The sequence below is a fragment of the Rousettus aegyptiacus genome, unplaced genomic scaffold (assembly GCF_014176215.1).
Source record: "Rousettus aegyptiacus isolate mRouAeg1 unplaced genomic scaffold, mRouAeg1.p scaffold_m13_p_12, whole genome shotgun sequence".
In the NCBI taxonomy this organism is placed as follows: domain Eukaryota; kingdom Metazoa; phylum Chordata; class Mammalia; order Chiroptera; family Pteropodidae; genus Rousettus; species Rousettus aegyptiacus.
The window spans coordinates 56,179,852-56,193,770 of record NW_023416287.1 but is presented as its reverse complement, the minus strand read 5'-3'; the positions used below and the strand labels follow the sequence as shown (position 1 = coordinate 56,193,770).

The 13,919-nt window shown below is 37.5% G+C and overlaps 1 protein-coding gene and 1 pseudogene across 4 annotated transcripts in view; both read left to right on the top strand.

Moving 5' to 3' along the window:
* The first annotated feature begins 5,148 nt into the window (after window positions 1–5,148).
* The window catches only part of ESCO1 (establishment of sister chromatid cohesion N-acetyltransferase 1), a 52,520-nt gene continuing 43,749 nt past the window's right edge, over window positions 5,149–13,919 (top strand). For 3 of the 4 annotated variants that reach the window (XR_001599144.2, XR_001599137.2, XM_016162308.2), the window contains exon 1: window positions 5,344–5,481. The gene's annotated coding sequence lies outside the window, so the exon portion shown is untranslated. Of the gene's footprint in view, window positions 5,279–5,343; window positions 5,482–13,919 lie in introns of those variants that run through there. The other variant, XM_016162219.2, reaches the window with a different exon arrangement.
* On the top strand, window positions 12,678–12,793 carry LOC118610616 (annotated as a pseudogene).

Here is a 13,919-nt window from a genome sequence, read left to right as displayed (position 1 = left end):
TGAAGAAAATCACAGTTTAGCTAATTACTTTCACTTTCAATTCTGGTCACGGGCCTCAAAAGGGTACCTTACATTGCCCAGAGATCGTGTTATGCTTCTTTAATAAGCTCACAAACTATTTTATACTTTCTTCTCTCTCTCTCTCAAACATTGTACAGCTCCTCTCCCAAATTACTCCCTGCTAATGTTTTCTACTTCTTCGAGAAAACAAGCCATTCTTCTACCACCTGTTACAAGGGTAGAAATATCGCTCCTTCCAAAGGCAAATTCCTCTTTATTGTGTTATGGATCGCTCATTTTCTCAAAAATTTCAGTCCTTCAGTTATCCCCTTCTAACTTGAATCATCAATTTCTCCTCTACTAGATTTTTTTCATCAGCATGCAAATTTACTTTAAACACAAAATCCTCTGATGGCAGCTCTGGCTACTGCCAGATTTCTTTCACAGAAAAACTTAAGTGAGCTGTCAATACCTGTTTTTATCACCTCCAATTCACTCTTCAAACTACACCGAAACTGCTTTTCTAAAGACCAAAAACCTCTAAGACAAATTTCTGTTCTCATCTTACTCAACAGCTCAGCAGCATTCGTCACAAACACCCTCCTTTCTTGGCTTCCAAGACATCAAGTGCACCAGGATTTATTCTTATCCCACCAGCTACTCTTTCTAGGTCTCATTAGCTGTCTCATCCTCTACTGAGCCATTACATATCTGGGCTCTCTCCTTTTGGACACCACCTCCTTTAGCTTAGGTAATCTTCAAAACCATGGCTTTAATTTGTATCTCTAGCCAGGACTTTATCCCTGATCATTTGAAATCTTGGATGTTGTAAGGCAATGTTCATCAAACTTTAATGTGCATGGGATTCATCTTGGAGTAAATTTTAGAATGAAAATTCAAATTCAGTTGGTGTTGGCTCTGAAATTCTGCACTTCTAATGTTAAAGAGAAAAATCTACAAGCCCCAAATGGCATCACTTATGCTAAAAGCCCAAACTACTAAGATTTTGTACCTGATCTAATTGCAGTTTCAACCTCTTCTAGAAATATAATCTTATTTAACCAGTCTGGAATTTTCTGGTCAAACACCAATAAGATAATCTGACACCTAGGCCATCTCCATCCCCAATAGAAAGAAGAGGCAACCTACATGATTCCTCCAAATAAAGATGTCCTGGCTTCTTTCATTTCACTAATAGCTCCCTTGCCCCATTTTGCTTCCTATATAAACCTCCATTTTGTACAATCCCTCAGTTGCTAGGTGGGATGCTGCCCAATTCATAAATAACTAAATAAAGCCAATTATATCTTCAAATTTACTCTACTGAATTTTGTTTTATTTTTAAACACTAACAAGACTTTGGTTGATGAAGATGCTCCTAGTCTCATGGACCCCAATTTGAGTAACTAGACTGTAATGAACATTTGTGTGTTGCTTTCTCAACATCTATCTCCTGTTCTTCCCAACAGTTTCCAATAATCTGGTGATTCACATGGTCCTAAGGAAGCTGACTCTACCCTTATGTCAATAATCACATTCCATTTCTTGGTCCACAGTGGGCTTGGGATACAAGATGATACAACCAGGACTTTGAAGGGAATACTCTTTCCTTTTGGACATGAACAGAGAGGTAGTAGTTGCAAACTCCCTTAGAGCCAAGAGAAGAACCAGTCTTAAGAGAGAGTTCAAAAAAAAAAAAAAAAGTCATGAGATTAATGAGCCCTTGGACTAAAAAAAATGCCTAAATGTGTTTATTTAAATTAAAATTAAATAAAATTAAAAATTTGGTCCTTCAGTTACAATAATCACATTTCAAGTGCTCAATAGCCATCTGCATCTATGGCTACCCTTTTGGACAGTGCAGGTATAGAACATTTCCATCATTAAAGAGTTTGATTAGACAGTGCTGCTGTTTATTACCATATTTATTTCCTTATTTGTATTTATTTGTTTACTTATCGACATGAGAATGTAAACTGTCTGAAGACAGAAATTTGTGTCTGTACTGTTTAGTTCTGTATCCCTAGCATCTAGAATAATGCCTTGCACACAACATGCCCTTAATAAGTATGTGTGAAATAGCTAAATGTCTCCCCTCATTAGAATGAATGCTGCATGAGGAAGGGGATCTTGTGTTTAGATTGTTCATTGCATCATTTCTAATATTTAGCACAGGGTACTCCACCCTATTATCCTCAAGACTCTTCCTGCTTTGATTTCTGCCTACTTCTTAATCCCTTTTCCCTCAGTGATATTGGAATATTTGAGTTCCTGGAACCCTTCAAGCTCACTCTTTTCTCCAGACTTTTATACATTCAGTTCTTTAATCTGGCTAACACCCACTCGTTACTTCTCAAGTTTGTTGGGCTAGCATTATTACTTGTATGTGTTAATGGTGGCAAAAGATGGCAAATTGAAATGTCATTGTCAGTTGATTCATACCAAATTGTTACAATTTTTCTGTTTTTATTTTCTACTTTAAAATTTTTTAGAATTTTTACTCTCTCATCTTATAAAACTTTCAGGAATCCTAAAATAAAATCAACAAGAGTGGAGCAACAAAGAAAAAGACTTTTTTTGCTGGGAGCAGAGGGTAAGTCTGAAAGTGAGACTACCCTGTCTTCTGGGAGTTTGCAGAGGTTTTAAATTTTACAGACCTTCAGATTGGTCACAAGAAACAAAAGGAACAAGAAAAGGAGAACGTGATGTGTGGGGCAATGCAACTATTCCATTATTAGTTTTTAGAAGTAGATGTCCTAATGATAAGCAAGTACAGAAAAGTATATTCTGCAGTTTAGAGTCAGGAAGGAAAACAATTTAAATCCAGGAGACTACATTCACAATTTTGAGTTTAGCAAGAGAATATATAAATAGGAACTTGCAGTTCTTTGTGTAAGGATTGTGAAAATGACCTTCACAATTTACAGAACGATGTTAAACACCAAGATGCATCGTCTAGAGCACAGCATATATTTTTAGCATTATGTGCACATGGCAAAAGGTGAAACAATGAGCTTTCCCCTAAGACTTTCTCAGGAGCTATTAGGAATGAAGGCCTCTCTTTTTACTGGGATCAGTTTGCTGTGAGCTATACAATCTTTGAAAGCTCAGTCAAGCAAAATAATTTATTCAGTTGATCATGATTATTTTTTAGTAAATGACCAAATCAAATGAACCAAATTCTAAAGTTCATACACAAACAGCTCTAAAAGAAAACTATTGATGGAAGGCAAAACAAATTTTGTCAAATATGATATTACAGAGTAATTAAGATTTACTCAAACCACAAATTGAGACCTCTGGCATTAATGAATCAGAAATGAAAAAAATCTCCTAAAAAGATTAAAAAAAAAACTCTTAAAATGATAAAGAATAATACTCAAGAAAGTTACTTTTCCCCATAAAAGTAAAAATTTATTTTTATTGAGATATAATTGACATGTAAAATTGTATAACTTTAAGGTGTACAACATGTTGATTTGATACATTTATATATTGCAATATGATTACCAATTATTTCTTTTTTTGTGTGTGGTGGGAAACATCACACAATTATTTCTTTTTTTGTGTGTGGTGGGAAATTAAGAGCAAGTCTCTTAGCAAGTTTAAAGTTTATAATACAGTATTGTAAAAGCAAACTATGTTATACTTTTAAGGCACGTTTAAGAACCTGACTATATTTAGTTTTAGAGAAGAAAATCTAGAATTGCAGACATGAATTATAAATCAAGTATGATTTAGTTATGTACTGAACATACATACATATGATTTCATATGGTCTGTAAGGTTTCCTATGCTCCTGATTGTGGCCAACACAACGAATAATGTGGAGTAGATTACTCAGAAGCAGAGGCCTATTTTGTGGGAATGGAAACTTGTAAACATGGATTGTGTTCGCATGGCAGAATTTGAGTTACTGAAGTGGTTTACACTTGAAAAGAAATCCTACCAATTGTCTGACAATCTAAAGGTAAAGTCAAATATAAGTCAGATACTCTGGTCGATAACCAGCTTTAACCAGGCCGGCTGTTTGAGTGTTTCCTCCCAATTTAAGCCATTTGGCATATATCATTAAAGTATATACATCAGGGTCTGGGGGGGCAGTCGGGTTTTTGCTAGGCTAACACAATATATGGTGATGTGGGCAATAGCCTCATGCATCAAAACCAACCTGTTTGGTTTTTTAAACCAGAGACTCTTTCCAGACTAAACTGACAGACAGTTCAATAAAGTTTTGCGGAAGATATATCGTCAGAAAAATATCAGGCTTGACAAATTTAGAGCACATTTTGATTGTATTTGGCTTCAAAAGAGGCGGCCAGGGAGAACTTACCTATAACCACCTCTCTTCAGATTCTCAAAGGCAAGAGTTCCGATTTATCTATTCTCACGGATTTGCAAATAATAAAAGTGTAGCATAGAAATAGTGTTCAAAAGCAGTTTGGGAAACACAAATCCTAGTGACAGAACCCTGGATTCTATCTTTAGAGGCTTCGAAGAGCCAAAGCTTTTTGTTTGAATACCTGCTATGACTAAAACTAGTGGATTAGTCTACAATTTCTTATAGACTCTTGCGCTCTTGTTCACAAGGAATAAAGTGTGCAAGGAGGTGAAGCCCTGCGTTTTTTGGAGGCGCTGGAATGCAGTACAGCGGAAGGAGAGAGACGGGTCAGTTGTCTCCTCTTTTCTTTACATTGGCCCAAATATTAAAAATATTTGAATGAGAGGTTGCAGAGAACAGTACTTGCAACTAGCAGAGGAACCTGCGGGGACGAATTTCCAAGAGAAACCACCACCGCTGGGGGCGTAAGTGGCTTTATGCCAAGAGACTACCCCAGAAAGAGCAAGCGGCCGCCACCAGGGAGCGCCGCCACTTCCTCGTTAGGAGCCCACCCGCGGTGCGCGCACGCGAGGCCTCCCACCGCGCCTGCGCCCAGGATGGACGCTGGCTCGCTTTTCCTCGACGCCCCGCCGTCCCGGCCCGGGTGAAAAACTGCATGACACGCAGGGAGCGTGGCGGCCATCTTCGTCTTCAGGGCACGTCAGCTGAACCCGTTCGGGCTGAAGAGGCGCGTTGCGCAAGCGCGCCCGAGACGGTCACAGGTAACTCCCATCTGACGGGCGAGGCGTCGCCGTCGTCGCCGTCGTCGCCGGAAGTTTGGCGTTTCTGCGTCGCGGGGAAGGCGGCGGTCGCGGCAGAAGCAGCTGAGTGTCTTCTAATACCCGGATGTGAGGCAGTCTGCCGGCTCGCGTTGGACCCTCGGCTAGAGTGAGGAAGGTACGCGGGCGTCCCGACCGTCCCTGCCGCCTGCTGTCGTGCCGCTTGCGTTCTCTCCTGCTTTTGCCAGTCCTCTGGAGAGCCTGACGGTTCTCCTCCTTCCTGTTTCACCCTTGTGTTGCCTCGCACGCCTCTTCCTACTCTGGTCCGGGATCCTGGCGCCCTGAAAGGGAGTGGGCGGCTTCGAGACGCCGTTGCTTGAGGTAAGCAAAGAACCTGCGCTTCTCGGCTGCCCAGTCGCCGCGTCACCTGCTGCTGTTTGCTGGGCGGTCAGCGGTAATAAGGGGCCGTGACCCAGGACCAGGTCAAGCTGGGGCTCTCTAGACAGCCGCGAGGGCACTAGAGACCCGAAGTGGTATGCAGCCATTGCTATTACTGGGACGGCGTCGGCGCTGGTCCGCAGGTAGCCCCGGGCCTTGTTCTTGCCTCCCTCGCGGCATTTCCTTCAAGCCATCTCGGAGCTTTGGTTCCTACGGCTTGCTGCCCTGTCCTCACCGCCACCCCCTGACCCCGCCTGAAACCCTGAGGCCTCTGCAGTCTGCCGGACGGGATGTGGGGGTCTTGGTTTCTTGGTCTTTAGTCTGGGAGGGGAACAGTGGCCCGGGTCCAAGGTCATGGAGTAATTCGGATTGGACTTGACAGTCTGGGCACAGGTACAGCTGTTCTGGAATAGAAATAGGTGCAATGAGGGCTATAGTGAAGTTTATAGTGATGGGAGCCGAAAGGAATCGGGTCCTCGATTTATCACTTTTCATAAGATGATTTGTCGACGGGGGTTTGATTTACTTCGGCGGAATGGGATAGCAACTTTAAAAATTAGAACTCTCCCACCCCAGAATCTCAACCTCCTTGTCCCTCACCTTTCACCTCCTACCCCCTTCGCCTTCACCTCTAAACGTTGAGTTCAGAAAACCCGGCACATTACAGTATTATTCGGGAGACAGGGGCGCGGAGGAGGAGGAGGAAGAGAGTTAAATCGTTGAGATTTGATAAGTGATTGTTTTCTGTAGCTCTTAGTTGAAATGGGATTCTTTCAACAGAAGTAATTGCAGCACACGGTATTTAAATTGTGTTCTCAAATGATATTTCAATAAATGGCTTTTGCAGAAACCAATAAAAGAATGCTACTTAGTGGAAGAGTAGGATGTGAGTGGGTTTTGTTTTCCCTACCTAAACATTTTTTAAAAATGTATTTCAGTTAAAAATATTCTGGTTGTAGTGAACTTTGTTGCATTTACCTTTTCTTCTGATCAGGTTCTTAGTTTTTGCTTCACACGGGGCACCAACACCAGTGGAACTTTTTAAATTTGAAAGCTTGAAAATTCTCACCATGGAATTAGATATAAAAGTAGAATGAAAAGTGCTTAAAAAGTGCTTAATTTGGAAGCTGCAAATTCAGGCTTTAGAGCATGTGAAGAAATAGGAGAGCTAACACTTTCCTTTTAGGCAGGATGCAGTATTTACTCCTTAAGTCAGACTGTGTGACTTTGAAAGTACCCTTCTTAGAACAAAACTTGCCCTGGCTTATGAGCTTCTGCCCACCTTAAATCATTCCTGGCTGAGGAAAATATATTGTCATTTCTCTTTGGTCAGTATTATAATTCTGTAGTAAACAGTAATTTTTTTTTAACATCGCATACAAGGTTTTGTGCTATGCATTTAAATCAATAAATTATACTTCAGAAGAACTGATAAAGGACCCTAATTAATGAATGCCATTAACCCTCTTTGCTTGATGGCCCTTTTTAACTTAGTAATTCATTACAGCACAAAGTTGATTGTATTTATTCTAATAATGAAGGTGACTAGCATCACACAATTAAAAATAATGGATTTTTAAAATAAATTTTTTCGTGACTTTTAAGCAGATTTGTGTTCCACATAGTTCTTTGAATAACCTCTATTAAAGGTGATCAGTTTAGATGGTAGTTAGAAACCAACTACAGTAAAATTATTACCGTAGATAATTCACTGAAGGACTTTGTTAACCCTTTGAAGCCCAGACTTTTGTTTTTCTGTGCATCAGTTTTTCTTGGCACAGTGAAATTTCTTTGGCTCTATTTCTGCATAAGTTCTGTATGATAGCTATATGATATTACTATAGTTATTTTTGGCAAATATATCATTCTGTTAGCCCAACCAATCTGTCTTTTCTTTTTTGAGATTATATCTTATGCTTAATTTGATTACAGTACATCTGAAGAAAGCAAGATTTATGTCCTCTGCTCTTGTCACCTTACTTCATAAACATTTATGGCTGCATGTGTAAAATTCCCAGAGGTAATCACTCAGGATGTAAATAAAAATGAAATATTAAATATTACTTTAGTGGTTTTCAAACTTTTTGGTGAGGATCCCTTCACACTTTACACGCTGAAAAATTTTGTGGGACTCCAAACAGTTTTCATTTATATGGGTTATATCTCCCGTCCAATTACTAACCAGGCCTGACCTTACTTAGCTTCCGAGATCAGACGAGATCGGGCATGTTCAGGGTGGTATGGCCATACACTATACACGTTATAGCTATTGGTAGTTGTATTTGAAATTAATTTAAAATATTCATTAATTCATTTAAGAATAGCTAATAATTATAGATTAATATAAATAACATTTTTTTTTATGAACAACAACTGTTTTGCAAAATAAGTTTAGTCAAAGAGTGGTAACTGTTTACATGTTTATAAATCTAATGTTTGGCTTGATAGAAGACAGCTGAATTGTCCCATCAACTTCTGCATTTAGTCTGTTGTTACATGTTGTTCTGGTTGAAGTATATGAAGAAAATCCAGTTTTGCATTTTCAGGTAATTGAGATATATTCTTGATTTCACAACAAAACTCAACAAGTGGTAGTTTCTTAAAAGTTAGTTGCAATGCAGAATTTGAAACTGTATATATATACTTCTTACAATATTGCATGCGAATCATTGGTGTGTTTTGCACTTATAATTGATTTTTTATCTGTGAATGATATTGATCTAATGAACCCCCTCAAAGAGTCTCTGGACTCCTCGGGGTCCCTTACCACACTTAGAAAACTACTGCTTTAATGTAAACTATTGAATAGTTTAGAATTAATGTGGTTATTGAAGCTGAAAGGGATAATAATGATACAGAACTGGAGTTGTTAAGTAGTTAAGTAAAACTAGAAGTAACTAAGGTAAATATATGTTCTCATCAAAAATGTTACTGTATCAATAATATTAATTATTATAGCTAATACTTAATAAGTGTGTATGCTGTGCCAAGAGCTGTTTTAAGGACTTTATATTAGGAAATGTTTGTATCGTGTCGTCTTTAGTGATGGTTAAGTGAAAGGCAAATATAACTTAACATAATTATAATTTAACAACATAAATATAATTATTTTTCCTACAAATAGTACAGTCTTCTTGACATATATCATTTTTTGTGACACAGATATAGTTCAATTTTCCCTTACATCAGCAACAAGACAAGGATGTCCGTTCTGGCCTCTTTTATTCAACATTGCACTGGAGATTCTAGCCAGGACAATTAGGCAAGAAAAAGAAGTAAAGGCATCCATACTGGAAAGGAATAAAAAACTATTTCTATTTGCAGATGACATGATTTTGTATATAGAAATTCCTAAGGACTTCACAAAAAACATTAGAATTAATAAATGAATTCAACATGGTTATAGGATACAAGGTCAGGATACAAAAATCAGTTGTATTTCTGTATGCTAGTGCCGAACTATCCAAAAAGGAAATCAAGAAAAGAATTCTTTTTATAATGGAATCTAAAAGAATAGAATACAGCAGGCCCTTGGTAACGTTGATGAGGTGCCATAGAACTTAATTCTTGTTTATATTAATTGTGCCTGTGGTAAAATTCATTTCATTATAAGTTGTTTTGCTTAACATTACAGATGACAACATTAAGTAAGGATTTTTCTTAGGAATACATTTAACAAAAAAAAAGTGCAAGGCTTGTACGCTGAAAATTATAAAACAATGCTTAAAAAATTAAAGATGACCTAAAGAAATGAAAAGATATTCATGTTCAAGGATTGAGAGACTTACTAAGGTTGTAGTATTCTATGGCTTGATATACAGATTCAGTGTAATCCCTGTCAGTATCCTAGCTGACTTTTTTGCAGAAATTGACAAGCTGATCCTAAAATTGATATACGGAATAGCCAAAACAATCGCAAAAAAGAATAACAGAATTGAGGGATTCACACTTCCTCATTAAACTACAAAAGGAGCCAATAATATACAGTGGAGAAAGGACAGTGTCTTCAATAAATGGTGTAAAAACTGGAACCTTGCCTTATATCGTAAAAATTAACTCAGAATGGATTAAAGACTTGAACATAGAACTATAAAACTCCTAGAAGAAAATACAAGTGGTAAACTCCTTGATATCAATTTTGATGATGAGTTTTTGGATTTGACACCAAAAGCAAAAGCAACAAAAGCGAAAAACAAAACAAAACAAACAAATGGGACTATGTCAAACTGAACAGCTTCTGTATAACAAAGGGAGCCATCAACAAAATGAAAACGTAACCTACTGAATGGGAGAAAATATTTGTAAGTAATATATCTGATAAAGGGTTACTATATAAAACATATATAGAACTCATGCAACTGGATAGCAAAAAAAAAAAAAAAAAAAACCAAAACATTAAAATATGGGCAGAAGACCCAAATAGACATTTTTCCAAAGAAGACATATGGATGTCCAACAGGTACATGACAAGATGTTCAACATCACTAATTATCAGGGAAATGGAAATCAAAACCACAATGAAATGACCTAATACCTGTTAGAATGGCTGTTATCAAAAAGAGAAGAAATAAGTGTTGGGAAGCAAAAAGAGAAAAGGGAACCCTTGTGCACTGTTGATGGGAGTGTAATTTGGTGCAGCCAGTATGGAAAACAGTATGGAGGTTTTTCAGAAGATTGTATGATCCAGCAATTCCACTTCTGGATATTTATCCAAAGAAATCTAAAAGTGTTAACTCAATGATATATGCACCTCCATGTTCATTGCAGTTCATTGCAGCATTATTTACAGTAGCCAAGATATGGAAACAACTTAAGTATCCATTGTTGGATGACTGGATAAAGAAGAAGATGTACATGGGTACAATGGGATATTATTCAGCCATAAAAAAGAAGCCTCAATAGGAATGCACCTGGAGGATATTATGCTAGATGAAACAAGTTAGAGTAAGACAAATACTGTATCAGTTGAGATCCTGGACACAATTTCTGTGTGTGTGTGTTGGGCTTCTCACACAACATGAGGCAATTCTTAGACACTTGACGGTGTCCTGCAGTTTAACTCAATCCTGACACTATCTACCTAGAGATAGTATGAGATAGTATCATAGCGCACAGGTTAAGAATTCAGCCTTCACCGCCCACCTTTTTCCACAATTCAGATGCCAGTCACAACTTCAGGTTGTTATCTGGGCTGCTCACTGACAAGCTACAGACTAGAGATTCCCATGACCCCTCTGATTCAATGGCAGTTTTGCAAAGCCCAGGTTGTTAACCTGTACTTCTATCTAATTGGTTATAAATCAGAGGTTCCCACAACCTTCTTGGGTTCAATTAATTTGCTAGAGCAGCAGCTAATAGAAAACAGATGGAGAAGATGCACAGGACAAGGTATGGGGATAGGGCACTGGACTTTTATGCTCTCTCTGAGCACCTTACTTTCCCCAAATCGACTTGTGTTCACCAACCCAGAAGCTCTCTGACCCCTGTCCTTTTGGGTTTTATGGAGGCTTCATTACATATTCATGATTGATTAAATCATAGCTGATGATTGATTTAACCTTTAGCCCCCCCCCCCCACCTCCCGCAGAGGTCAGAGTGGGACTGAAAGTTCCAACACTAATCACATGGCTATATTGGCAACCAGTCCCAAACCTTAGGTGCTTTCCAAAAGTCACCTAATTATAACAAAATACACCTTTAACATCTCAGCACTTAGAAATTACAAGATGGACCAAAGATCTAAACTAAAAATCAGAAGACAACATAGATACATACCTTCATGGTCTTGGATTAGGTAATAGTTTCTTAGATGTGACATCTAAATCACAAGCAACCAAAGAAAAGATAGATTAATTAAACTTATGAAAATTAAAATCATCTGTGTATCAAAGGACTTGAAAAGACAACTGACAGATTGGAGAAAGTATTTGTAAACCGTACATCTGATGAGATTTTAATATTCAGGTAAACTGTTACAACTCAATAAAATGACCTAATTTATAAAATGAGGAAAGGATTTGAACAGACATTTCTCCAGAGAAGAAATATAGATACCTAGTAAGCATGAAAAGATATTCAATGTAGTCAGTAGAAAAATGCAAATTAAAGCTATAATGACATACCACTTTACACCCCAAAGTATGACTTAAAATGTAAAAAGATAATAAATGCTGACAAGAAAAAATTGGAACCCTCTTACATAGCTAGTAGGAATTTGATACAGCTGGTTTGGAAAAGTTCCTCAAAAGTTAAACATAGAGTTATCATAAGGCCCAGAAGTTATATTCCTAGATATATGCTCAAGAGACTTGAAAACATATGTTCACCCAGAAACTCAGGATTGTTCATAGTAGCATTATTCATGTTAGACAAAACGTAGAAACAAACATTCCATCAGCTGATGAATAGATAAACAAAATGTGGTATATTCCTACAGTGAAATAGTATTCAGCCATAAAAAACAATGTATTTCTAATACATGCTACATTATTTGAACCTTGAGAACATTATGCTAAGTGAAAGAAGCCAATCACAAAAGGTCATACTTTTTATGATTCCATTTGTATGAAACATCCAAAATAGTCAAGTCTGTAGAGATAGAAAGTGCATTTGTAGTTGCCAGCCAGCGGCTGGAGGGAGCAGAGGAATAGGAAATGACTGCTAATGGGTATGAGGTTTCTTTTTGGGGTGATGAAAATATTCTGCAGTTAGATAGTGAAAATTGTTGAACAATCCTGAATATACTAACCACTTTATAGAGGTGAATTTTGTAGTATAGGAATTATATCACATTTTTTTTTTTAAATCACTTCAGACTTAAAATATATTGGGTGACATACAGTGTAAATGTTTTAATAATTCAAATTTGAGTACATTTTATTACAAAGCACTGCGGAAAATTGGATGTACTCTTACATTCTTGGGTACTTTCTAACATGTATCTTATATATATTTTTCTGTAGTAAAACAAATGTTATTGTGGGTTTTTCGAAGTCATTTTATATAAAGTTTTATTATTGTTTTTTTTGCTCCCAATATTGATTTTGTTAGGATTATATTAATAAGCTAGCTATGGGTTGTGGAGGGGAGTTCTTGTCAATTTGGTAATGGCTACCCCCATGCTACCCTGAATGTGCCTGATCTCGTATGCTACCCTGAATGTGCCTGATCTCATCTGATCTTGGAAGCTAAGCAGGGTTGGGCCTGGTTAGTACTTGGATGGGAGACTACCTAGGAAGACCAGGTGCTGTAGATGTAAAAAATAAATAAATAAAGGACGTGGTTCCATAGTGTAGTGGTTAGTGTGTCTGCTTTACATGCAGAAACATGCAGAAGGTCCTTGGTTCGTGCCCCAGTGGAGCCATGGTCCATGATCTACGGCCATGCCACCCTGAACAAGCCCAATGTCTGATCTTGGAAGCTAGGTGTGGTTGGGCCTGGTTAGTACTTGGATGAGAGACCACCTAGGAAGACCAGGTGCTGTAGGCATAAATAATAATAAACAATTTAAAAAATATTTTGGTAATGGGGTTAGATAATGCATTTTGGTCCTTGATTACAGCATTTTATTTAATAGAAAGGGGTTGTATAATGCTACATCAGTGATGATTTAGCAATGTAGGGCAAACTAAAGTGAAGTGATCCTTAGCATACCTGAACAGGTAATTGATAATTACTGTAGATTTGTGTATCGATATACCTCTTTTCTAAGGTAGGTACCAATTGCCAAATGCATTAAAGTATTTAGAAATTGGGAGGAAAAAAATTAAAGTAACGCAATTTTAAAAATTAGGATTCTTAGTGCTAAAGTGATAAAAGAAATTAAATGAACTTTGTTTTTTTCAAGTTATTGTACCTCTGAGGCTTAATCTTTGGTAAATTTCTAACTTCCCAGGAAATAAAAATTAACTTGCAAAATTAACTGCAATGGCTGTATGAGAAGCTGCCCTAGAACGCAAAGGCTTAAAACCGCAATTAATTAATTTTCACATATCAGTAGAGCAGCTGTGGGTTAGGTGATTTAGGTCACGGGGGTAGGGAAATACACTCTGCCCACCATGAGTCCAAAATAAGGCATGTGACCAAGATCAACATCGACTGGGAAGAAAAATAAACTTCTGCGGTGGTGGGGTTTGGGGTAGGATGTAGTGATTATTTTTGAAGAAAGCCCAAATCTATTAAACAGTGTAAAAATGAATTGGCACCCATATTGCAGTTGTGTAATGTTTTGTATATAATAGTGAAAAATTGTCATTAGGCTATTGTTTACTTAGTCCTGCTTAGTCTAAGCTGTTTTAATAAATCAGTTAATAGACAATATTATTTTTGTATTCTCATGTTTTTTAATAGATTGTTTTACCTTAGCTTTACCTTAGCTATTT